The 26191-nt window shown below is 33.1% G+C and overlaps 1 protein-coding gene across 1 annotated transcript in view; it reads right to left on the bottom strand.

Moving 5' to 3' along the window:
* LOC131851847 (rho GTPase-activating protein conundrum) overlaps positions 1–26191 on the bottom strand; it is a gene marked incomplete at its 5' end in the record, with an annotated part of 69322 nt that overhangs the window by 26182 nt on the left and 16949 nt on the right. The gene's annotated exons all lie outside the window — the stretch shown is intronic.

The following is a 26191-nucleotide window of genomic DNA, read 5'->3' as shown; positions in this document are numbered from 1 at the left end:
ATCCCGTGCCTTAGGGTTAATAAAAAATATCAGAAGCGATATGGATTGCATATATTATCATTTATAAATAAAGAAATAAATAAATATTGATCTTTTTCACTGCAAAATCACAGATACAATTCAAAAATATCTTTAATGTTTAATTTATGTATATGCATGTATCTGTATTCGGTACGTTAGTTACAATATATTGGATTTTCTGATATGGTATTGTAATATTGTTGTTAAAAAATTTATACCATAGGATAGCATTTATATCATATACAGTCAACAGAAGAAAAAGAAATGTAAACACAAAGTAGAACATCACACATTTAATTAAAAAAAAATATATCATATATAATAATATATAAAAAAAAAACATAATCTATAAATAGAAACTTTAAACCAGAGTGGAATATATAGAGTACTTAAATATGTAAATCGTAAATAATTGCTACTAAATTAAATATAGGTATAATATAAGACGAGTTGGGTATTTATAATATTTTTAATACTATATCTAATGAATATTCAATGATATTTATATAGGGAAAAATGTAATTATAGAGTATTACAAAAATAAAATGTTTTCCTCCCTAGCGACCTGTTACAGCTTCGCACGGATGCGTTACAAATCTTTAAATTTCTCATTTTTTTCTATACTATAACACGCATGTATTATACATATAAACCTTCCTCTTTAATCACTCTATCTATTGCTGAAAGTTTCATTAAAATCCGCTGCGTAGTTTAAAAGATATAAACGAACAGACAGCGGCGGGGCCTTTGTTTTATACTAAAGATATAAAATATGTTTTTTGAGAACAGGATTCTGCGCGAAATAAACAATTTGGTAGTATCTGACCACAACCTGCTTTATGCTAATTATTATAAACATAAAACGTTCTGAGAATCAAAACCCACATATTACGAGATGAATCAATGACCATAGATTATGAGGAATCAAAACAAAGCAAATAACACGTGTAACCAATTCGACCCTCAACGTTTAACACGCACCTTGTAATATTTACACAGACGCTAGAATTAGCGAGCATTTGCACCAATCAGAAATCAGAATAAGTGCGGATGATAATTCAGGATGATTCTTATCATCCTGAATTATCATCCGTTGTTACGGATTTAATATGAAATATTTGGTCTTCCAAATATTTCATATTAAATCCGTAACAACCTTAAATTTATACTCTCCTTCTATCCCGACACTTCATCTGTATTCTTTATTTTGAGATAAAAGACGATCTGTGTACGTGCTCCTGATACAATAATAATAATACCTCTGAGCAATTCACATAATGGGCGAAATTCTACCATAATAATTTAATATTCAGTAAAACAATAGACAAATAATATTGAAGACAAATAATATTTATCTATTCTTAATATGACCACAGACTTTAACAATAAACAAAATATGTGTCACATACATGGTAGCGTGTGTAATGTTTTTTTATTGATTTATGTATTCTTGTGCATAATTAAAAAAAATATTAGCATTCTGCACTCCTTCTCTATATAAACTATAGATGCTAAATTTCATACTCAGAGTTTTTTCTTCACATAATAATATATAGATTATAATTTTATAAAAAGATTATGTAGATATAATTTACGGATATATGTAAATTTTATGAGTTAGTCCTAAATTATACATAATATTCCGGTATTTCCTATCTCATTATCATTTAAACATAATAGATTAAGAAACAGAGGTCGACCAAATCATATGCACGCACGTTGTTGGAACTATATTGTAAAAAAACAAGCTACATAGCTACTAATTATGAAGGTATCTTCCTCAAACTTGTTACGAACTTTTTTTGTGCTGACGTACTTTATACAAAAAACTTTTTTGTTCTGCTCGCATGTTTTTTTTATTATACATATAAGTTTTTGTGACTACTTGTTATCTGGCAACAATTTCTGTAATTACATTCTGGGTATTTCGACAGTTATTTACCGAAACATATATATACATATATACATAAACCTATATACCATTACCAGTACCAGTTCTATAGTGATATCATAAAATAGAAGATTTTGGGTGAACGCGCTAATGTCAGACATTACTGGGATGAATTGAAAAAACTTTTACTGTTTGATTTATATATATAAAGGATGATAGTGGAATGGTGTACCCGCTGCACTAGCAGTTTACGCAGGCGGGACACCGGTGAGATATGATGAGATAAACATCTAACAAACACATTAGTATGTGTTTGAAGAACAAAATAAAAACAAGAATAAAAACCTTCCTCTTGATAGTTCAAGAGGATGGTTTTTATTCTTGGCCTGCTCTATATTATAACACACATGTATGTACATAACACACATGCGTGTTCTAATATAGAACACGTGGAGAAATTCAAAGATTTGTAATACATTCGTGCGATTTCGCGACGGGTTGTCTGTATATAATAAAATAAAGAAGAAATACAAAATAAAAGAAAATAAACTTTTTGCATAGTGGAGATAAAGTTTATATCTCGTAAGTAAACGTTCTTATTTCAATAAGTGGCACGAAGTAATCTGTACAAATAAAATACGGAACTGAACTAAAACCGATCCGCACTATTGAAATTCGCAAGTGGTTTATATTGGCGAAAAGTACAGGATGTTGTTTGTTTGGATTACCTCTCCGCGGCACTATTTATAGCTAACTGGGAGAGTAACATCCGACTCGGATCTGTCCGAGAATGGAAATCAACAGGGCCGCACTTAGAGTTAACTGAGAACTAATAAAAAGTGAAAATAAAATACAAAATTTCAAATACCAATTATACTACATTATATTACATAATTAAACTATATTTTAATAATTGATTTTTTCAATAACAATTTTTTAAACACTTTAGAACTAAAACTAAACTTTTGTAAATAAATTTCAACCCTTTGTAAGAAAAGTCAAAGAAAAAGTTCAAAGTTGATTTTGACATGATAGCTATGAAGTTTGAGCAGATGAGACGATAGAGAAATTTGACGGTGGAGAAGTTAGACGGTAGATGGTAGAAGGTGTTATCATTTACCGTCTAACTTCTACCATTCCAATATGATAAAATAAATTAAATCAATGAAAGAAACATAATACTTACTACAACTACTACCTATTTGACACACACGCATAGAAGTGTTGTTTGACAATAGACCTTAATAGGTTCAAACTTAAAATTTAAACGAATTATGGTCGAATTTCGATCTTTGGGAGACCACCAGTACAGACAGATAGCCAAATACCTTCATTGTCAACATTAACAAAAGATTGCTTGCAGAGATTCTACAATTCCCGAAAGATCCTGAATCCAGGCCTGCAGTGTTTATAAACATACATGACTTTACTCATAAGATTTATTGCTGAATCACTCAGCAGTTAGTTAACCCACTTGTTGTTTATTACTTGATTTTACTATTTATAGTAGATATACCGGTCCTGATTACTAAGGGATGTTATGATTTCTAATGCACTGAAGATGATGTTTCCTTATTGTCTATCCGTTAGAATTTTATTACAATTAGAATTTATTTATAATCTAAATGTAGATAGACTGGCCACAAATACTGTTACAATTAAAAATAAACAAAATATTACGTTTGAATTTGGAATCTGTCATTCTTTTATTAATTATTTCTTAAGTTTATAATCAATAATCAATAATCTCAAAAACTACTAAATAGGTTTTATAAAGTATACGTGTACAATATAATATTCTACTTATACATTTTTGTCATCTTTGTTTGTAATGAATAACTTTGTAAAAACTGTTTGATATGAATAAATCTTTTACCCATAGATACATACGGTATAAATATGCAGTGTAAATCAATAATAGTGAATAATTAATAATTAATGTATAAAAAATAGTGAAATAATTTTTCCCCTACCGTTCAGTTTAGTATACAGATACAATTAAGAAGAACTGGCAAGAAACACAATTTCTTTTAAGACTATTTATTTCCATTGTACACTTGTATAGTCTAGTGTAGTTTGTCTATGTCTAACATTAAATGAAAATACAGTGCGTATGAACAACTATTGCCATACATGTTTGTCATTTAAGTAATCGTTCATCGGGGTCCATAGTGCTCATAAAATAATATATCAACTTATTGTAACATCACGGAATGTAAATTGATAAATAAATAGATTAATCTACAGAAATAGATAACCTACGCATCTATTTCTGTAGCCTAATTTGACTTTATATAAAGTGTAACCCGGTCATCACGCTCGTCTTTCAAGTAATTTATATACCCATTCCTATAAAGGAATTGAAATTATTGAAACTTAAAAGTTAATTGAAGACATTATCACTCTGTGGTGTGACTCTGAAGGTCTACGACCATACGCAATACCAGTTTCGCAAACTGCAAATAAATTAAATTGCTAAGATTTCTTTAAGAATGAAAACCTACAAAAACGTCGTTAAAGCGATGTGTTCATATTTGAAAAGTATTCGTCAAGTATAATTGCGTTATTTTGTAACAATGTGAGGAGTAGTCGTAAATAATGTTTACGATTGCGTACGAGTTTCGTCCTCCTAACCAATGGATATTTTATTGTTTTAAATGACCATTAAATTATTAATGCCTTTGTTTATATGCTCATTTTCCGCTTAATGTTCTTCTAAGTAATCAATAGAATGAGTTTGTATTACAGACTATTGACGACCTCTTTGGTTTAACAGTTTTGCACGCCGTCTTACCTCCGATGGTCGCGGATACCTCACAAACATTTGTATATATAGACGACCTCCGTGGTATAGCGGTCTAGCACACCGCTTTACGTCCGATGGTGGCGGGTTCGATTCGCACGGCACAAACATTTGTATTCATGAGTATGATTGTTTGTATTGGTATGGGTGCTTTCTATGTGTACATGTGTGCATATACAAAAAATATAAATTTATTTCAGTTGTCTTGTACCCATAACACAAGCTCTGCTTAACTTGGGACTAAATGGCGCTGAATAAATTGTCTTTATATATTATTATTAATTATCTATACTAAAATTATAAATTACCCTTATCAGCAGGTTTGCTATCTTGTCGACTAAACGGCTGAACAGATTGTAATGAAATTTGAGTTATAGATACATTGTCTCACAAGGACAGTTATAAGTTAGAATTTATCTCAAAAACATATGTGGAAGAGACTGAAATAGAGTAAGAAAGTTTTGAATTTATAAAAAGACTTGCCGTGCTCTCGTCAAATTTATATATTATATTATTCTGCTAATACAGCTTATACATAAGCTATATTACTGTAACGTTCCACAAAATCCGTTCAGTAGTTTTTGCGTGAAAGAGTAACAAACCATCCATCCAAGTCCATCCATACTCACAAACGTTTATAATATTAATAACATTATCGCAATACAATAAAAAGCAATATGGTTAACTCACCTATGTGTATAACATATTTTGCGTGGAATCGGCATAATACTCCCATAACACACATCGAATACAGGACAAAAAGTGACACGAGTCAACAAACCGCCAACGAAACAAGCGAAAAAAATTGTTTCATTTTCGAGCCGCACCGCTAATTAGAGATATTTCGACGTTTTAACCTACTTAATTAAAACGGACGATAAAAAAATATAAACTGTATGACGAATTACGATACGTAAATAGATTTTTCGCTAACATTGACGAGGGCGACTTTAAACCGAAAGCAAGTGCATTAACAAAGGAAACATTACGAAATTGTTGTGGGCGCACATTGTAATACAAAAGAGATGCCAATTCGTGACGATGCTGGTGACGATAACGTATCTACGTTTTCTGGTGACTCAATCCTCGTCATGGGAGTGGTCTGAAATGGTACTGCTGGCGATATTACTAGAAACATGAAAATGATAATAGTAAAAACGTAAATTTGTTGCATTCGTAAAATTACGTAATATTTTATTAAGAAAAAAAAAATTAAATGATTAACATCATTATATAATTCTAAAAATATATAATTATCAAACAGATATTATTAAGAAATTATTTTCAGTAAATCGTATTTTTCGAAATTTATTAAATAAAATAAATACACACAATGTCATATTTCGTTACGTAGCCCTATGTTATTTTTCCACTGCATGTTATAAAAACGTATACTATTTTTTCCTTTGTCAAATTAGTTGTATAAAAAAGTAGAGTTTGAACTCTATGACGTTAACCGCGCGGCGCGCGTCCCGACGTGCGTCCACAGACTACTCACGGGAGCACGCGTGCGACTGGATTATTATGGTCTTATATTTATAGACTACATCGAAATTCACTCTTTAGAGATTCGAGTTCACCATCCGATGGATTGGCATTTCCGATGTCAATAAAGAAAGATAAGTGTTGGAAAAGGTATCCCAGTTTTTGTGATTGCCGGCAAAATTTTGTACCTTAACACGCACCTTTGTCACGTCACTATTCATCAATGTTCTACTCCTAAAGGCGTGATGTTATATAATCTTTAGCTTTAATTAATAAACGTGTTATCCGAAACTAAAATAATTATTCAATTTAAACCAGTAGTTCTGACAAACTCTTTAGCTTTATAATATTAAGATTGCAGCAGTAACCTGTGTTGCAGCTTGGAAAATGAGATGGAAGTGAAATTACAGAGTTCAAAAGTACAACACTACTCCTGAGGAATGATAAAAATTGTGATAAAATTTGTGTTTTATCCAGTCTTTTACATACAAACATGACTAACAACTTAATTTATCATATAACTCGATAAGCACTCCAACAAACTAATATCTAAAAACAAAAGTTAATTCGAAGTAGTTGCCATAGCCAGTCATTGTTTTAATTGATATATCATAACATTTTGATAAATTAGTTATCAAAAAATAATACTCATCAAAACAAATGAACCTTCAATTGTTGGTAAGCAAGATTATGTCTTGTATGAGAGCTACATATATGCAGGAAGTTTAAAAATTACGTTGACTTACTTCAACCTGACTGTACGATATCTACCTCCGCCGATCGATCCTCGGTTCAATTCAAACGGAGGTCGAAATTACGACGGCCTATGCCGAGGTTCGAACCCCCAACGGTGCATTCAGACTAAAATCGTATCCGTTAGGTCTATTTAAAAGTGTGTAATATTAAGTTAATTTAGAAACGATTTCCTATTCTATTCTATAAAATATCCCTTGTCTGAACAATTTACGATTTTTCTCGTATGTAAACCCTTTCGAATAAATTGAGAAGTAAATTTTAAATGAAGCTCACCAGTAATGTTTTATTAGTAAAATCAAGTGTCATATATATATATGACACTTGTTTTTATTCTAGCATGCCTGCTCAGTCAAATTAAATATGACAGAGAACTCAAGTCATATATATGACTTGAGTTCTCTGTCATAGTGTCATAGTGCTAGAATAAAAACAAAAAAATGTTTGTTCTATTTATTACAGAAAGAAATAGATTTAATAAGCACATAATAATCTAGAACGAAAATAGAACACTTACTCACGTAGCCTATTACCTAGAGTATCAAACACAATTGTGTCAACGTCCGCCGTCGTCTAGACAAGCTATATATGTGATGTGGATTCACTTGCACACGAATTTAAAATAACATTGCATCGCGTTTGTATCAGATAACCAAACGAAACTTACTTTGTTGGACTAATAAATAGAAGAAGGATAATCTATATTAATTATTCTTTTTTTATATTTATATTTAATTTATTGTGTTGTATATGCATTTATATATGTATGTGTATTATATATTATTATTATTAACATTATTTTCCTTGTTTTTTTAATATCATTATTTTTATTTATTCCTATTTGCAAGTCTCTTACAATTGTAGCCGTTGCCCTAAGAATGCCTTTAATTGTATTTATACACACATGTTTAACAAGCTTTTGTCCGCGGCTTCGCTCGCGTTTATTTATCGCTTTAGGGATGGAATCAAAATCCTTTCTTAGGGAATGCCTACGTCATAGTAGCTTTATGCAAGCAAAGCCTCAGCCCGATCGGTTTAAAATTGACGAAGTTTCATACAAACTTTGATCCCCTATTTTATCCCCTTGGGCTACTTGGCCCTTGGGCCAAGTTAAAGTTTGTATGAGACTTCGTCAATTTTATACCGATCGGCCTTAATTTATTCATAAATTGTACCTATCTTCTATCACTGTATAATCTATCTATCTATATAAATTATTTGAGAGCTGCGTAGTGGCCTAGTGGCTTAGATACTATTTAGAATTAGAATTATAGGCTTTCAACGTGACATCTGACCAGCACTTAATGTTTACAACTGTACAGTAAGTTCGTGTTATTAAAAAAAAGTACCTTCTGAGTGATACTGAGTAGTCGTTTTACTGCAATGTCTAGACAGCTTGGCGCAGTAACACATTGTAACTCGATAACTTTACGCAGGTATTTACTGGTATCCATAACGACTAGTAAACGATAGCTAAATGAAATAAGTATATCTATACTAATACTATAAAGAGGTAGTTTGTAAGTTTGTGAGGTTGTATGGGGTTATCTGTGGATCTACTGAACCGATTTGGATTTTTTTTTAGGATTGGATAGTCCATTTATCGAGGAATAAATCTATGAGCTGCCATTCTTTACTCTACGACCAATAGGAGCTGCAATGATTGGATGTAAAATATGACTAAAAATAAATATTCCAATAAAAAATTAAAGTTGATGGTAGAACGGTGAAAATTTGAAGTTGTATGTATTTTCAATGCTAAATTATAATAAAATAAATATTAAAAAAATATTTAGGGGTGGGTCACTCTTATCACTGGGGGTAAGAAAAATAGATGTTGGCCGATTCTCAGACCTACACAAAATTTCATAAAAATCGGTAAACGTGCACTTTGGTAACAAACAGCGTGACACGAGAATTTTATATATTAGATATGTATTATTATATCATAAAACAAAACCAACTATCTTAGAAACAATAAATTGTCCACATCAAAGTATAAGAGCACTCACCAGTAACAGCATTAAGCAAGAACTCCTCAATCCCATATCTCAACAACACAACCATCACGACAGTGAATTAAAAAAAAACAACCCAGACGAATGTCCATCCATTACCGAACGATAAAACGAACTAGCTCGAAAACCAAATAAGTAGACAGAAGGCAATAATCGAAGACCCTCTCTGGACAATAGATAAGAATACAAATGGGGATTGTAAAAACATTTACTAATAGAAATCCTTATGAGCTTAGTAAACAGTGCACAATAGAACAAACAATACGCCTCATTAACTGCTATCATGAAACTGACTGACGACCGCGACGCATCAGTATTTCTAGTAGTAAATATACAATAAAAACAAAAATAAAACTGGCAGCCTATAAATATGTACCTTGCCATGTCAGTATGTCATAATAAAAAAAAAGTTAAAAAAAAGAACAAATACAAATTAAAAGAGATTATCGAAACATTGCATTTTTATTTAATAAAAATGAATTTTATATATGTATACATGTATAAATGAAATATTTTTTTCTATGCTATTTATAATGTATGTTAATGTCAATAATATTAGCTAAATAAAATCTATATTATTATATATTTCTTACTTAATATAAATTATTGATTTCCTTCACAAATATTCGTCAAAAAATTTACAGCCATTTAACTCCGTAAACAAATCCTCTATTTTTGGCACAGGATATTTATCAACCAACAAGACGCGATTAAGAGTGGTTTTGTAATCTGCGCACAGACGCAACGATCCGTCCGCTTTATGTACAATTACCAACGGCGTGGCCCAGTCGGCGTGCTCCACCGGCTCAATGACGCCGGTGCGCAGCATGGCGTCGAGTTCGCCATCCACCCGCTCGCGCAACGCGTATGGCAGCGGCCGCGCGCGACAGAACACCGGCTCCGCATTCGGCCGCACTCGTAGCCGCGCTCGCTCCCCCGTGAATCGACCCAGCTTGTTTTCAAACAATTCGTTATATCTGCAATAAACATTTTTTATAAATATATTTTTATTAAAAGTATTATTATCCGCCTGTTCCATGTTATGCACAGATAATTTCGGTACTGTCAATTCTAATTCTGCCAGCCATTGCCGACCGATCAGATTAGTGGTACCGTTATGGATAACATACAAGTCTAACATTTTTACAATATTTTTATGTTTTACTCGCACTCTTATTAAACCCCGTGGGGTATTTTACTACCATCATAAAATTTAATTATTAGATTACACGGCTCTAAAGGAATATTTTTAAATTTACCTTCATATACTTCTTCTCCTATACATGACAATGCCGAACCCGTATCGATTCCATTAATATAATTTGATTATTAATAAAAATAGGTAAACTGACCGGCTTATACTTTGCTAGTGACATTTGAAATATTGGCTCTTCCGTGATGTCTTCCTCTATGAGGTCTGCTTCTTCCGCGTCCCTCGCCTCCCCGAGGAAGTGCGCCGCGGCGTGACCGCGTGGTGGCCTCCCGTTGGGTTGCCGGCGCCCCGCCGCCGCTGACGGTGCCACGGGTGCCGCCTGTGCCGCCGGCCGCGGCGCCGGGCCCGATGTCCATGGCCGGTTGCTCCCTCCGCGGCGTTCGCGTCGATGCGACGTCGAGACCGGGTTAATACTTCATCCCCTCCTTTTCCACGAACCCTCGTGTACACACCCGTCGCAAATGGCCCACCTTTTTACAACGGCTACATGTGTAATCTCTAAAACGACACTGATTCGTACAATGCCGCGTGTCCCCACATGCTTCACATGAAACATTTTTATGATAATTCATTGAACTGCACTCCCGTTTTCCATAATTAAAATTCTCCAATGGTGCCACGTTGTCTACCGCTTGTACGTTCCGCTCCGCTGCCTCCAAAGATAACGCCAACGACACCGCCATTTTAAAGGTGACCTTGTCCTCCGTAAATAATCTTTGCCTTATCCCGTCACTCCGTATTCCACATACAAATTGGTCTCGCATATTTTCATCTAAATATGTCCCGAATTCACAGAATCTAGACAACTTTTTTAATTGTTCGACATATTGTGCAATCGATTGACCGTTATCTGTCGGTATTGCCGAAACTTAAATCGTTCACATAATAATGACGGAACCGGTTGTAAATGTTTCTGCATAATTGAGATCACTTCGTCATATTTTAAGCTGGCCGGCTTCTGAGGGCTGCACAAATTTACCATTAAGTCGTATGCCGCGTCACCAATCACTGATATTAACGTTGGTAATTGTAACTCCGGTTTAATATTGTTCACGACAAAATACATGTCCAAACGTTCACAATACGATCTCCAATTTCCGTCGTCTAAATTGAATTCACTTAATTTTCCTATCGACATTATAATTTTCAATTTTTTTATCCTCGTCGCCACTGTTAAATAATAACACGGGAGTGTTTGAGCTCGTTTATTATACAACTGACCGTTACATGAAGTGTTGCTTACCCTAAACTTATTACTAACCTATCTACCTACATACTACTTTAATTCACCCCTTTAAGATTTATTTTCACGACTGCAAATGAATCTTTTGAGTAGCTTATTATTGATCAATTCAACAATAACGTATTTTTTGTTACAATGAGATGAAATAATGTTGCATACCTAAATCATTATACATTTATTTTATAATTATATATACATATATAACATTCATACCCATTCAAATTATATTGTCACAGCAAATAGTATATTCTTCGTCACATTATCTATATTTATAAAGTAATTAATCAAAGTTCTTTATGCATATAAACGTATGGATATAGACGTATAATCATAGGTCTAGACATAGACAGTTACTTTCGCATTCATCATACAATATTTGTATAAATAGTGTAATGGATTTCCGTAACCTTGACCTATCACACCAAACATCGAATGCAAGCGTATCGCTAAATTTAAAACTATCCATTACAGACACGCGAAGATCAAATCCATTAAAATGTTTAGTTCCAAACCATTGTCTACTTCACACTTTCACTGCGAAATGCTACGAGAAATTACGAATGGTCATACTTTATGGTAACATTTGAGTGAAAACAGATAAAAACGTGACAAAAACAGCAAAATTGTCGATTAAATTTTTGTGTTTGACTGCAAATAGCATTGTATTATTTACTTAAATAGCAATTAATATTTTTATATAACAGGAACGGTAAACAACTAGATGGTCCACCTATCGCCTAATCACCGGCGCCCCAGTGCGCCTCTCCGATCGAAACCCCGTCACGTTTTAAACGGGGATTGAAATTACGAAGGTCTGAACCGAGGTTCGAACCCCTAACGGTGCCCTCAGACTTAAGTCATCCGTCAGGCAGGAGTTGGCCTTCAGCCGCTCCATAAGTCCTTCCGCGGGTTTGGAGTGCTATCTGCACTCGCCCCCTCGGTAAATCCGTTTCGGAGGAGTTTGCTAACAAACACCACGACACGAGAATTTTATGTATCAGACAAGATAATTTTTTTGAGTAATAAAATTAATCACAAATATAAGCTTACACGAAGTTTTTTGATGTCGGCCAAATCTGGAATGTATAGCATTAGGCACGATGCCTGTATAAAATGATAAATTAAAAAAATAAAAATATTCAATTAACTTACTGATAGGATACACAGCCTGACGAACAAACACCATTTTTAACTTCCATTAAATACAGACAAACGCTTAATAAATACGCAACCATTTGTTATAAACAAACGCGATATACTGGTAGCCGACTGCTTATTAGTAAGTATATAAATATATTAAAAAGTATTTCCTTCTACGCATATCTTTGTAGATAAAGGACATCGTGATTCAATATTAATAGTATTTCAGTAATTCATTAAATTTGTGTCAAGTAAATCTTTAATTAAATAGATTACAGTCTTATGAGGATTGTTTTAAGGTTGACTTTAATGAGACATCGAGCCTGCACGCTGCACTGATTGATAACTAGTCAAGCAAAACGTAGTAAGTATAGATAATTAACACTACATAGCATAAGAGTGCCCTTATGTACATTGAAAGAATATTGAGTATATGTAACAACCTATTGTATATATGTAACATGCTTCTAAAAGGAGCAACATGCATAGTTGCACATTAAACTATTTTGTATTAAATGAGGTTGGCTTACGTAGGCAGTCAACCTACAAAATTATTCAATGAGAACAATTACTTTAAAAGGCTTTGCTGAAAACATATTGTTACACAGATTCATAGAAAATATATTTTATTTCTGTTACTCAAGCCTGGACACAGTGACTCTCTGAGGTCCTGATCCTGACCATAGATAATATATTATACTTTTTAGTTCTGACCACCACGTGAGACGTAGTTACCACAGAGTAATTAATACTATACATTATAAGACTAGGCATTGCCTTTATATAAATTTAAAAAAAGATTTTCTCTGTAAGTATTCTAAAAATGTCACAGTTTCACAGATAAAATATTTTAAGTAGAACAGGCCTGCGCATACCGACAAGTCCTTCAAAAGTAATATATGCAAAAAATGCTTACAAATATGCCGTGCTAAAGAATAGTTGGTATCATAGTTTCAAATAAAAATATTTTGTTACTAGTTACTCAAGCCTGGTATTAACGTAGTGGTTATTTGCTCAATGTAGCCATAATTTTCACAGATTAGTTTGTTTTTAGTGTATTTTAGGTACAGATTATGTAATGTTCTATATTTAAATTAGTGTACTCGTAAATCTAAAACCAAATTGCAGTGTAGCCAATATTAGTACTAATTTCATTTCATTATGTATATCTTTTCAGCTGATGGCCTCACAGCATTGCTCAATAAAAAACACTATCCATTGATGTCCCAAATAAAAAAAAACGTACTTCGAAAGTTTATCGGAAGATTGACGAAGGAATGACACGCAGAATTTTATTTTTCCCGCGCAGCACAACATCACCACAGATTATTAAAATTCACAGAGTAGCAACAATATCCCGCTTATCATAACCTTATTACGAATGAGTTTTAGTTACTCGATTAAATATTCTATTCTATTTTATAGTTGTTAACACGTGTACAAACGTATTAGGAAGCAGATAGTTAAAAATCAAGATATCTCTCAATGTTGTTATTGATACTGTTTAACAAAAAACTCGTGATACGTTTATCTGTGTCTATTTTTGTATGTAAATTGACATGTTTGTAATATATTTGGATTATCACAATTGTTTATGACCTTGGAATTATGACTAAACTAAACTAAAATTAGTAATAGATATAATGAAATTAAACAATAAAATATTTAGAATAGAAATCATACATAATTAGGTATGTATGATTTTATTCCAAATAGATATACATAAATATAATTACTAATAAATGCGCAAAATCTATAAATTATCTGTACGTTCTGTTTCTTCTTTAAACATAAATTACCAAAATTAATTTCTCTTCAAACTGGTGTTCGGTTCTAACAACTGCGCCATATAATATTCCGATAAAACAATGGATTTATGGGGAAAACACAGATATTTATATTTGTTGCGTATGTTACCATTTCCTATATTTAGTAAGTAAAGTGGTCTAGCGGATTAGCACAGCGCTTTACTTCTAACGGTCGCGGGTTCGATTACTCGCACTAAACTAACATTTGTGTTCATGAATATGATTATTTGTATTGTTGTCTTGTACCCATAATACAAGCTCTACTTAGCATGGAACTAGATGACGTTGTGTGAATTTTCTTCCTTTCAGTTACATTCAAAATATATTACAGTCTGTCTACCTTATAAGCGAGAAAAATAATCTTCAGGAAAATCTTTGTGAAGTATATTAAAAAAAAAACAGCCAAAGTCGAGGGTAATATCCCTCCGTGGAAAAGAGGATTTATATCATCCTTTCCACTGCTTATGAATGGTTTTTTTTTGTAATATAAATGTAATAAGTCTGAATCTATAGGGTAAAGAGTATCATAAGTAGTTCATTACGATGCCCGACATTACACCGACAAGGTTAGAGAACGAACTAGATTAACACCTCTCGAATTCTGAGAGGTTTAAAACAATAGTGTAATTATTGCAGATTTGTATTCTTGACATTGATGGCCTTGATGGCGTAGCTGTTAAATACTGTCTCACTTTCCGATGACCACTGGTTCATGTGTGTTTGTATTTATACAAAAATGTGTATTCTCAAGAGCTTGCTAGGTGACTTGACCCATCTCTCTTTCTCTCTCTATTCTCTGTTCGACTGTGTTGTTTTTAATTATACACAACATCTATGCGAAAACCAATTTGCAATGATTCTATTGAATTGAATTTATTTATTCTGGAATTATTTTTTTACAACTAACATAATTTTTGTTATACAACAATTTATTGTTGTATAACTAAGAATTACCTGTAAAAATATATTATGTAATATTATCTTATCTGTGCCATATACTAAACCTTTTTTTTCGGACTACTCTAATATTGGCCGCAGCTAGCATTTACAGCTTCACAGAATGATAGGAGGCGAGTGCAGATGGCTCTCCAAATCAGCGAAAGGACTTATGGAGCGGTTGAAGGCCAACTCCTGCCTGAGGCTAAAGGCGCCGCTAGCGGTTCGAACTTCGGCTCAAGCCGTCGTAATTTCGATCCCCGTTTGAATTGGACGGGGGATCGATCAAAGGGGCAGAGGCGCCGATACTAAACCCTATAAGGAGCACTATATGTAGTTGGGACGTACCGTTATGCACCGAATTTGTATCGACTACTCGCAAACTGGCACAGTGTGTTAAGTGCATTACATGACCAGAATGTAATCGTCATTTTTTTGGTCTCAATCTATGTACAATACTAGAATAAAAAGTTAGGAATAAAATGGAATTGAAATTACAGGAGAAAAGGTGTAATATCTTAGTCAACAATAAAAAAAAAAAGAAAAAGTTAGAAAGAAAAGCTGAACTACTTTGTTTAAACAAACACCTGTACATATTAGGTGCTACTGACAGTCCCCTTTGTCTGCAGCAGTTTCTTCGGCTTTAAAGCAGCCCCTGCTTCAAAGCCGAAGAAACGGCTGCTCACGTAATCCTGGAGAGTTGTCACAGGCGGGTGCAACATTCCATTATCACCTATTAAAAAAAATATAGTCAAAGAGTTCTATTCATAATGCTATTAACACATCCGAGTCCCGTTTATGAATGGTCGATGTACAAATACATCTAAATATTATGCACGTCACATAGTAATACAATAACTTGCATGCCGACATTATGCAGTTGTGTGGGTGGACACTGCACACTGCATATCGTGCATTACATACATTCGTAAACTGCCTACGCCTTAGCACTATAGATATATATAAAAAAATCTCGTGTCACAATGTTAATTACCATACCCCTCCGAAACGGCTTGACCATTTATGAAATTTTATATGCATATTCAGTAGGTCTGAGAATCGGCTACTATCTATTTTTCATACCCACAAATGAGAGGGGTTGTTCATCCCTAACATTTTAGGACAATTTTTTTATGATGTGACATTAGAAAATACGTACAAACCTAAATTTTCGACTTTTTAAGAGCAATTTTAATTAATATAGCAAAACAACGCTTGCTGGGTCAGCTAGTATATATACGTATATTATTATAAAAATAAGAGGTAAAAAATGGGTTATGTATTGTTCGAAATTCGTAATTTAGACAGAGGATTCGAAATTCAAAATTGGACCTACTACTACATTAGTGTTTAAGTTTTTTTTTTTTCTTATACTACGATCGTGGCAAACAAGCGTACTGGCAGTAAAAGGCTGGCACCTTTACAGTTTCCCAGTTATAATTTAAAAACAAAATATATTGTTACTGGCTAATGAAAATTGTACTAAAAATAACTTTTTAAATTAAAAAAAAAATAAACCATAATAAAGAACAAGTCATTCATGTTTTCTTTTTCTATCACTCATTTGATATCTTCCTGAAATCTAGGTTTTCCTAGAACACTTAATATGAAATCAATTTTTTATCTAAATATTTATCTATAAAGTATAATAATGAGCATATTAAACGCATATGCGTATAATATACATATACTTACATGTACTTAGATAATTTATATCAAGGTCTAGTAATCAATACTTGTCCTCATTTTTGTAGAAAATAATAATACAGTTAGTCACCTTAATTTTTTATTTACTAATAATTATACAATTATATTATTCATTGAAGCCAACAAGGACAAAAACATTCAATGAATTGTTCCCGGAAGAGGTGACAACAAAATAAATTACCAATAGAAAATAAATTTCAAAACCCATTAAAAATGCATACCAATTTATATCAATATTAAAAATTTATCTAAATTTACATGCTCGAAATATATTTGAAAATTAAACTATGTATATATATATGTATATATACATTTATTTCTATTACAAATAGAACAAACCTATTTGAATCAATCAGCTTAATTACTGGGGACTAGGAGGCGAGAGCATTTTTGTAAATGAGACTAGTAGCTGTAGGTGTTTTTATGTAACTACTATAGACAAATCTTAGGACTTCAGCAACTGTAATCTTAGAGGTTCAAACCTCGGCACAGGCCGTCGTAATTTCGATCCCCGTTTGAATTGGACGGGGCATCGATCGGAGAGGTAATTTCCGAAAGACTAAAATCTCATGCTTCTTATCCTTTAATTTTACTGCCTTATCTCCGTAACACATCTTTTAAAGCATCAAGTAAGTTCATTTTTAAAAAGAAATTATTTAATTTTCTCTGAGTCACTAAAATGAGTTATAACTGTATTGCATTATATTAGTATTATATGTAGCACTGAATAAAATATTTTTCTTTCTTTCTTTCTTTCTTTCTAGCATAAATGTATTTATTTATACAGTACGACATTATATAATTATTATATACGTATATATACATATAATATTAGGTATTATATATATTAATATATGTATATATTTAGTTGCATTTAAAATATATTATATGATGTTTATAAGTAACTTTGTGATTAGCTGGTGGAGAATGCCATACGGCATTAAGGTACCCATAAACACCCATATTTATATGACAAAATAAACGATAATAACAAATTTACACAAGGAGTCCCTACTAAATTAAAAATGCCACCGTATAGAACTAACTTGCATAAAATTAACTCACAGTTCAGCTCCATACAAATATATAATAAAATACCACAGGTAATTCGAGAGATGCCGTTAAATAGATTTAAAAAACAAACCAATGGCTCGTTTATAAAATGCTTTTACTCTTTGCGGGAATTGACCTGACATCAGATATTATTATTTATAATGTAATTTAATTGTAAAAGTAATTGTTATGAATTGTAATTTGCATGCCCCCTGAATATGAGACGAACATTTGTACTATTGTTGTAAATGTTGAAGTAAATAAATTATCTATCTAAGCTCACCTTTGTGCAAGTTATATTGTGCATTAAAGAATAAATAAATAATTAAATATGATGCTGCTAGGCTGCTGAAATATGACTCAAACGGCTTTGTACATTTGAATAAGAAATATATATTTATTCTATATATATATATATATATATATATGTATATAACTATTTTTTGATAATTTAGCATCCCCTCCAGAAGAACACATCAAGCAATTAAAACTTTGGTCGTATCAAATCGCAGCTAACGTACTATATAATATATTTATAATAAAAAAAAAAGTAATAATAAAAACAGTAGAGAAACAAATAAAATTATAAAAAAAAAACGGCTTTGTACAATGTTTGAATCGGTCTCAAGCTCTGCTTACCGTGAGACTAGATGGCGCTGTGTTAATTGTCCAGGGTTATTTATATTTATTTATTAAGTTCTTTGTACGTCTTTAATAGATAAATAAACCAGAATTATCAAACATATTCCTTGAAAAGCAAAGACAAGCGAAACAATGACTATAGACAATTGTTCAGCGGCAACGAAGCAACCGCGCTCCACTACCATGTGAAAGTATTATGTTTGTATGTCACATCGCGTCGTTTAGGTGTGGTCGGTGTTTTGATTGACTATTGACTCTTGAATCCTTGGAATTAACTAACTGTATACAACGGTTCTACCCGTGGTTTAGTACGATATTAGTATGAGTCTAAAATAAAATTTAAACATCATCGAATTCAAAATATAGTTATACAAGGGGACACGGTAGATGTCGTCCTGCCAGAAGTAGAGCTATCTATCGGATCTAATTGTTTTTTACTTCATGCACAAAATCGGTACAGCCGTTTAGGAGAAGGTAGGTCACAAACACGCGTAGGTATACTAAAATTATATATACATGAACTAGCTGTTGACCACAACTTCGTCCGCATGGAATTTATCTTTTATTTTATTTTAATTTGCAATAACGTTATTTATCTGCGAAACGAAATCGGTCTAACCATTTCAGAGAATAACAAGAACAAACAGTCAGACAGACATTTTTTTATTAATATATTGATGTAAATACCGTATATACTTTCATATACGTTTAGTGAAAGGACAGACAATATATTTTTTTTATGTAACTAGCGTATATATTTTCATATGCATTTAGTGAACACCTGTTAATTTGAAAACGAACCCGTGACCATTGGAAGTAAAGCGTGCGCTAAACGGCTATACCACCGAGGCCGTCAAATTTAGCATTACATAGTATAAACTAAAGTCGCTGTCGCTGTCTGTCCGTCCCTATCTACGCTAAATCTTTAAAACTACGCAACGGATTTTCAAGCGGTTTTTTTATAGATAGAGCTATTCAAGAGGAAGGTTTATATGTATGTTATAATACACTAGCTGTCCCGGAAAACGTTGTATTACTTTAAATTAAAAAAAAATTTAGGGGTGGACTACCCCTAACATTTAGGGCGATGAAAAATAGATGTTGGCCGATTCTCAGACCTACTCAATACGCTCACAAAATTTCATGAGAATCGGTGAAGCCGTTTCGGAGGAGTATGGGAACGAAAACTGTGACACGAGAATTTTTTATATAAGAAGATATACACCCGTGCGAAGCCGGTGTGGGTAGCTGGTATACTATAAGTTTCAGTATTGTAGAGATAATAATGAAATACCTGCATTATCGTATGCAATAATTAAAGTTACCTTTGCAAGCCAAGGAGTATTTATATGCAATATACAGCAATCAATTAGTACCTGGAACAAAATAATATGCCACATTAATCTACTTCGTAAAAGTTAATAATTACATAGACAACTATATATAACATAACAACAAATGAAGACCATAGTGGTCTAGCGGTTTATGAAACCGTCTTATATCAGACGGTCGCGGGTTCGATTCCTCGCACGGCACTAACATTTTGTATTCATGAGTATGATCGTCTGTATGTCAGGATGTTTTTTATGTATACTATCTATACCCAGGGTTATTTATTTATGTAAGCTTTATTATAACAAAAAGTATTAACAGTGCCATATCCGTAATATCCTCTTTATATAATGTACATTGGTAAATAACCGTATTATAATATTTGTCCATATATGTATGTATCAATGTCCATTTGATTATCCACTTGTCCATTTGACCTTCGCGGTATCTCATAACTCCACAAGTGTCTTATGGGTATAAAAAGCGTCATAAATGATGATATAAACCACGTTGACGCTAGTAACTATTAATTTATGGACAAGGCTTATGAATATGCAATATAAATATTAATTAAATATATGGACAAGTTATGGAAATTCAACTGTAAGGACTGTCCCTAAGAAACAGTTACTAAATGTTGAGAAATTCTTAATGTTAAATGTAATAATGAACAAGTTATGGAAATTTAACTGTAGGTTAATTGAACAGATATATTTTATTCTCAAAGCCAAAATGTGTAACATTGTTAATAGGGATTAATAAATAAATAAATAATAAATAATAAAGCGATTTATTCTGAAATTTATAAATTCTTTTATTATTTTTATAATATATCTCTAATTTCAGTGTGCCTTTTGGCATAGGCCTCCTCCAGCGATTTCCATTGACTCCTATCCTGTGCAACTCTTCTCCATTTTGTGCCCACAGTTGACTTCAACTCATCTTCCCATTTCATCATCTGCCTTCCCCTCTTTCTCTTTCCTTCTCTAGGATACCACTCTGTTATTTTTCTACTCCATTTTTCCCTAGTATCACGCATTATGTGGCCAGTCCATCGCCACTTCAGCTGGTCTATTCTTACAGTACGCCGATCATATATAGCCCTTTGGCAGGTGGCAATTTCGAGCCTTGGTCAAGGCCCAAGTTTCGCAGCCATAAGTTAGGCATGGGAGTATGCAGGTATTGAAGGTTTTTCTTTTAATAATGGGTTTAATAAATACTTAGCCCAAACTATTTTATTGTCAAAGCCAAAAAGTGTAACATTGTTAATAGCGATTAATACATACTTAGCCCAAATAGAGTTTGGTCAGGGTCAAATATAGCAATTTCTAAACAATATTTGTAGCTACAGAATTACTTTTCTATACATAGAAAAAATGGTCAATTTCGACTCCTTTTCGGAAATGCTGAACATAAAAATTGATAGCTTTTTTGGTAGTTAATAGGCAAAAAATCATACGATACGAATATTTACGAATACATATTTTATGCAATAAAAGTATCAATTTATTAAATTACTAGCAGTACACTTCGGCCGCGACGATTTAACTTTATTTTTCTAAAATTAAAGTAGCCTAAGTTACTCTATTAAATCAGCTACCCAAAAAAGTCCCGTCAAAATCGGTCCAGCCATTTCAGAGATTAGCCGGAACAAACAGACAGACAGACAAAAATTGTAAAAAATGTTATTTTGATGTATGTACCGTATTTATATTCATATGCATGTAAATTTGACGGAACTTTTATTGGCAGGTAGCTGATGTAATAAGGAGTAACTTAGGCTACTTTTATTTTAGAAAAATAAACTTTAATTCCATAAAAAAGCGCGGAAACTGCTAGTACTTTATAAAAGTTCTGAAACAATAATCTTACTTGCACTTCGGTTGTTAAACCCTAATTTCGGTCACACACTAGAGATAGCAGATAACCGATTAAACTAGAGATTACCAAAGCTTGTTTACTTAAACATGTCTCTTGCTTCATTCAATTTCATAATTCGTTTCATGCGTACTAACCAGTTTTGGAGACAACTGGCTCCTTATAATACACAAGTACGATCCAGACTAATGTAACTTCATTACGGTCCTTTCAATCAATTTAGTGATGATGTAATCATAACTGTAGCTAGACAAGACAATTAAAGCCGCCTATGCAATCTACGATTTGTCCGGACAGTTGGATAAATCGAGCTGATATGTTCATTGCTATGTTAGCCTGAACACGGATAAGATAATAAATCTGGTCTATGTTCGCAAATAACTCTAAAACTAAAAATCTACTTATTAGGTTCAACAAATTAGCATGACTAAATTTCGCTCTGATTAGGAATGCGAACTTACTCATATTTCTGTTTATAGAATAGAACTTTCTTCCTTTAAAGGAACTTAAATTTAAACACTTTTGAATAGACATACTTATTTGTAAATCTGCCGCTCAAAGCTGAAACCGTCTCATCACAAGAAGATCAAGAAACTGGCGTTGCTCTTTTAAATGATTGTTGTAATTTTAAACTTTTAAGTTGAAATGTGTTTTCTCATCCTAAAGGCACTAAGGATAAATAACCGTAAAACGTACGTGATTTTATTTCATCCGGGACTTTACTGCATTTATTGTAATACTCAGTTTTATTTAGACTTAAAACTATATTTAGCGCTTCCCAAGTTGTCACTAACAGCTGCCGTCGAGTTTTGTGCCTACACATTTTCGTAAACTCAAAACATTGAAATTTATATTATTATTATATATAGTTGAGAATATTGGCAACGCTAGAATCAATACTATTATAGTTTAAGTATACAAGGAGGATGACAATCTAAGCAGGCAAATTTCCCAAGAATTTGTTATGGTTTCCAGCGCGAACCGCGAGAGATCTATATGATATGGCATAAGCTAGCGATAGGTTCATTAGTCCACAATACTAACAATCCCGTCTCTCTGGATTGAAGAACGTTTGTATGAGGAGAGATCGTGCAGGCAAAATTGGACGAATGCCCCCGAACGATCGGGTTCAAAATCGTACCGTGCATAGACAGCATACAAGCCAAACAAAGTGGTCTAAAAAAACAAGCAATTAGATCACGCACCAGCAACTAAAATGTCTCTTAGTGCAATATAATAGGTTTCATTTTTGTTCGTATATGGTAACGTATGAAGCTTATTAGAACCACACCTACGTAATGTTATTATGATAAATGTCATATGGAACGAAGGCGGTACAGTCATCTTCATGTTTATCGTGGCTTAAATATATCTTATGACATACTAATAACCGATTTTTACGAAGTAGCAATTATTGTAGATAACTTTATATTTTATTAAACAAAATGCCATATTGAATAAGAACTAGTGAACCCTTAGGACAACTGTTAGGTAAATAAAAATGACAGGCGATTTCCATACACACAATTAAATGCCCTGCAAATTAATCAACAGAGAGAGCTTGTGTTTATTTAATCGCCTGCCAGATCACATACCTACTGAATGCATTTTGATGAAACATAGCTTATATATCAGAATAACACATCGGTTATAATTTAATAAGATGATGATGATTAATAGTATATTGACGATGATAAATGACAAGTAAGTGTGATGCAGACCAAGTTGCGCAGGACAGCTAGTTATTACAATGACAAGATTTTGTTCATTTTTATATCCAATTATTAAAGAATCATGATGGATTGTGTGAAAGATGATAGGTATAAAAGGATAGTAAGCTCAGATGTGACGGCTGATAGGCATCAGTGGAAGAAGACTTACTTCGCCGACCAAATAATCGCATCTCAAGAGTTCACGAGATTTTAGACTAATATGTTCTGCGCTAGTAATAATGTTACTTTCTACAGATGAAATGTTTTTTTTAAAGCTTTTCATTTTTGAGTTCACCATTACAAATAAGATATTAAATATTTCCTCTTTGTAATCATGATAATGCATAAGTTGATGAACCACTTTGTTTTCGCTTTTTTTATACTACGATGGTAGCAGTCAAACATATGAGAATTGTCGATGATCCCAATCTCTCAAACGGTATCGAACCACTTATGTAGCTTGAGGCGAGACTTCGCATCGCTTTGTGTGTTCTACCGTATATACAACGGACTGTGTTCTGATGAATTGTTTGACATGATGCTTACGGCTACCTTTTACCATCGCACCACTCGCCATCGACAGGGAATTCATCCCCACACGCTGGAACCTGAGTGGTCTCGGACAGTGCGGTTTCAGAGGAGCTTCCTCTCGCGTACACTTAGATTGTGGAATGAACTACCTGTCGAGGTTTTCTCGAGAGACTACAGGATGGGGTTTTTCAAGAAGGGTATATATATTAAGGTTTCAACGCGTATGTGACACCCCTGATGTTTCAGGCGTCCATAGGCTGCGGTAACCGTTTACTATCAGATGGGCCGTATGCTTGTTTGCTACCTACGTGGTATAAAAAAAAATAAAAAATATGGCCCAGTGATGGTAAATAGTTACCGTAGTACTATGGACGCCTAAGAGAATAGCGGTGTCACGTGCGTGTTGCTGACCCTTAAGAAACATTAATATACCCTTCTAGAAAAACCCAAATCGTTATTCTGAAAATCCATTACAATATCAAGATCTTGCTATTTTTTTTTAATATTCATACTATCTTGGATTGTTCATTCAAATGGGCTATTAGCTGCAGTTAGCTATTCTAAATGCTAATACAATCTTCGTAAAGAAAAAGTTTATTATTAATTTATTTATTTACCTCACCTAGGAACGTGTCTCAGTCTCAGAACGGTCCTCCGTCACAACTATAATATCTTAATATCTATACTAATATTATAAAGCTGTTAAAGTTGTTACTAATATTATAGAGTTTGTTTGTCTGTTTGAACGCGCTAATCTCAGGATCTTCTGGTTCGAATTGAAAAATTCCTTTTCTGTTGGATAGTCCATTTGTCGAAGAAGGCTTTTCGCTATATAACATTGCGCTACTACCAATAGGAGCGGAGTTGCAATGAAAAATATTACAAAGATGGGAAATTAAACGCAGGTTGAACATATTATTTGCGAGGTCATACAGCCTTATCTCCTATTAATCTTTTATGAACCTTGTCCTTTGTCATTTTTAGCTATTATTTTTTATAAAAAAAATAATTTGGACACTTTGAAGGAATTCAAAGGTTGGTCCAATCCGAAATCCTTTGAAAGTTGGGCCAACCTTTAAGAAATCTTTAGAAAGTTAGACCAATCGTTATGAAATCCTTTGAAGTCCTTCTATATGGACATTTTTTTAATGGATGATAATGGAATGGTGCACCACGTGCGCTAATGGTTTACATTAGCGGTACGCGGGAGAGGATAAGAAGAAGATGAGGTCAGGACAGTTAGCCCATCGTGACAAATTCTCCAGAACTTTTTCCACATAGATGTCGACCTGACATGGTATATTGCTGGCAATAGGGTCCTCGTGACTAACAAGCTCCCTTCGCAATATAGACTAAATAATTAAATTCAACGTCTAATATTTTAAAAAATATAATATGTTACAATTTCCGTTCTGTACATATTTATCTTAATTAATATAAAAGAGTAACTCTCTATTTCTCTTAACTAAATATTATAAGAGAGATAAAATTAAATGATATTACAACTGTCATAAATAATATGGAATTAACTAAGAAAGGATTTACCGAAATTCCCACGGGAACAGGAAAATATTTTCCTGGGAAACGGCTGACAATAACTGAATTATACAAGCATTGTATCATTTTCTATCTGTAAGTCCACAATTTAGTTGGCATGCGTATAGATAGGTTTTTTTAACTATTCTATGTGTAATGTATGTATGTATGTATAAAGGCCTCGGTGATCTAGCGGTTTAACGCGCCGCTTTTCTTCCGGCGGTCGCAGATCGATTCCTCACACGGTGCAATTTCAATGCCTCACATTTGTATTTTTGAATATGATTGTTTGTATCGAACTAGGTGTTTTCTCTGTATGTATATACAAAAATAAATTTATATCATTTGTTTAGTACCCATAACACAAGCTCTGTTTACCGTGGGACTAGATGGCGTTGTGTTAATTGTCCAGGGTTATTATTATTATATTCTTCTTAGTTCGAAAGCACTCCGAACGGACGGTAGATATGATAGTTTGTAATAAACCTA

This window comes from Achroia grisella, unplaced genomic scaffold, assembly GCF_030625045.1.
Source record: "Achroia grisella isolate CSIRO2021 unplaced genomic scaffold, CSIRO_AGI_Agris_v1 utg808, whole genome shotgun sequence".
NCBI classification, from domain to species: Eukaryota; Metazoa; Arthropoda; class Insecta; order Lepidoptera; family Pyralidae; genus Achroia; species Achroia grisella.
Note: the sequence above shows the minus strand (reverse complement) of the source record. Positions and strands in the feature narration are given on the sequence as shown.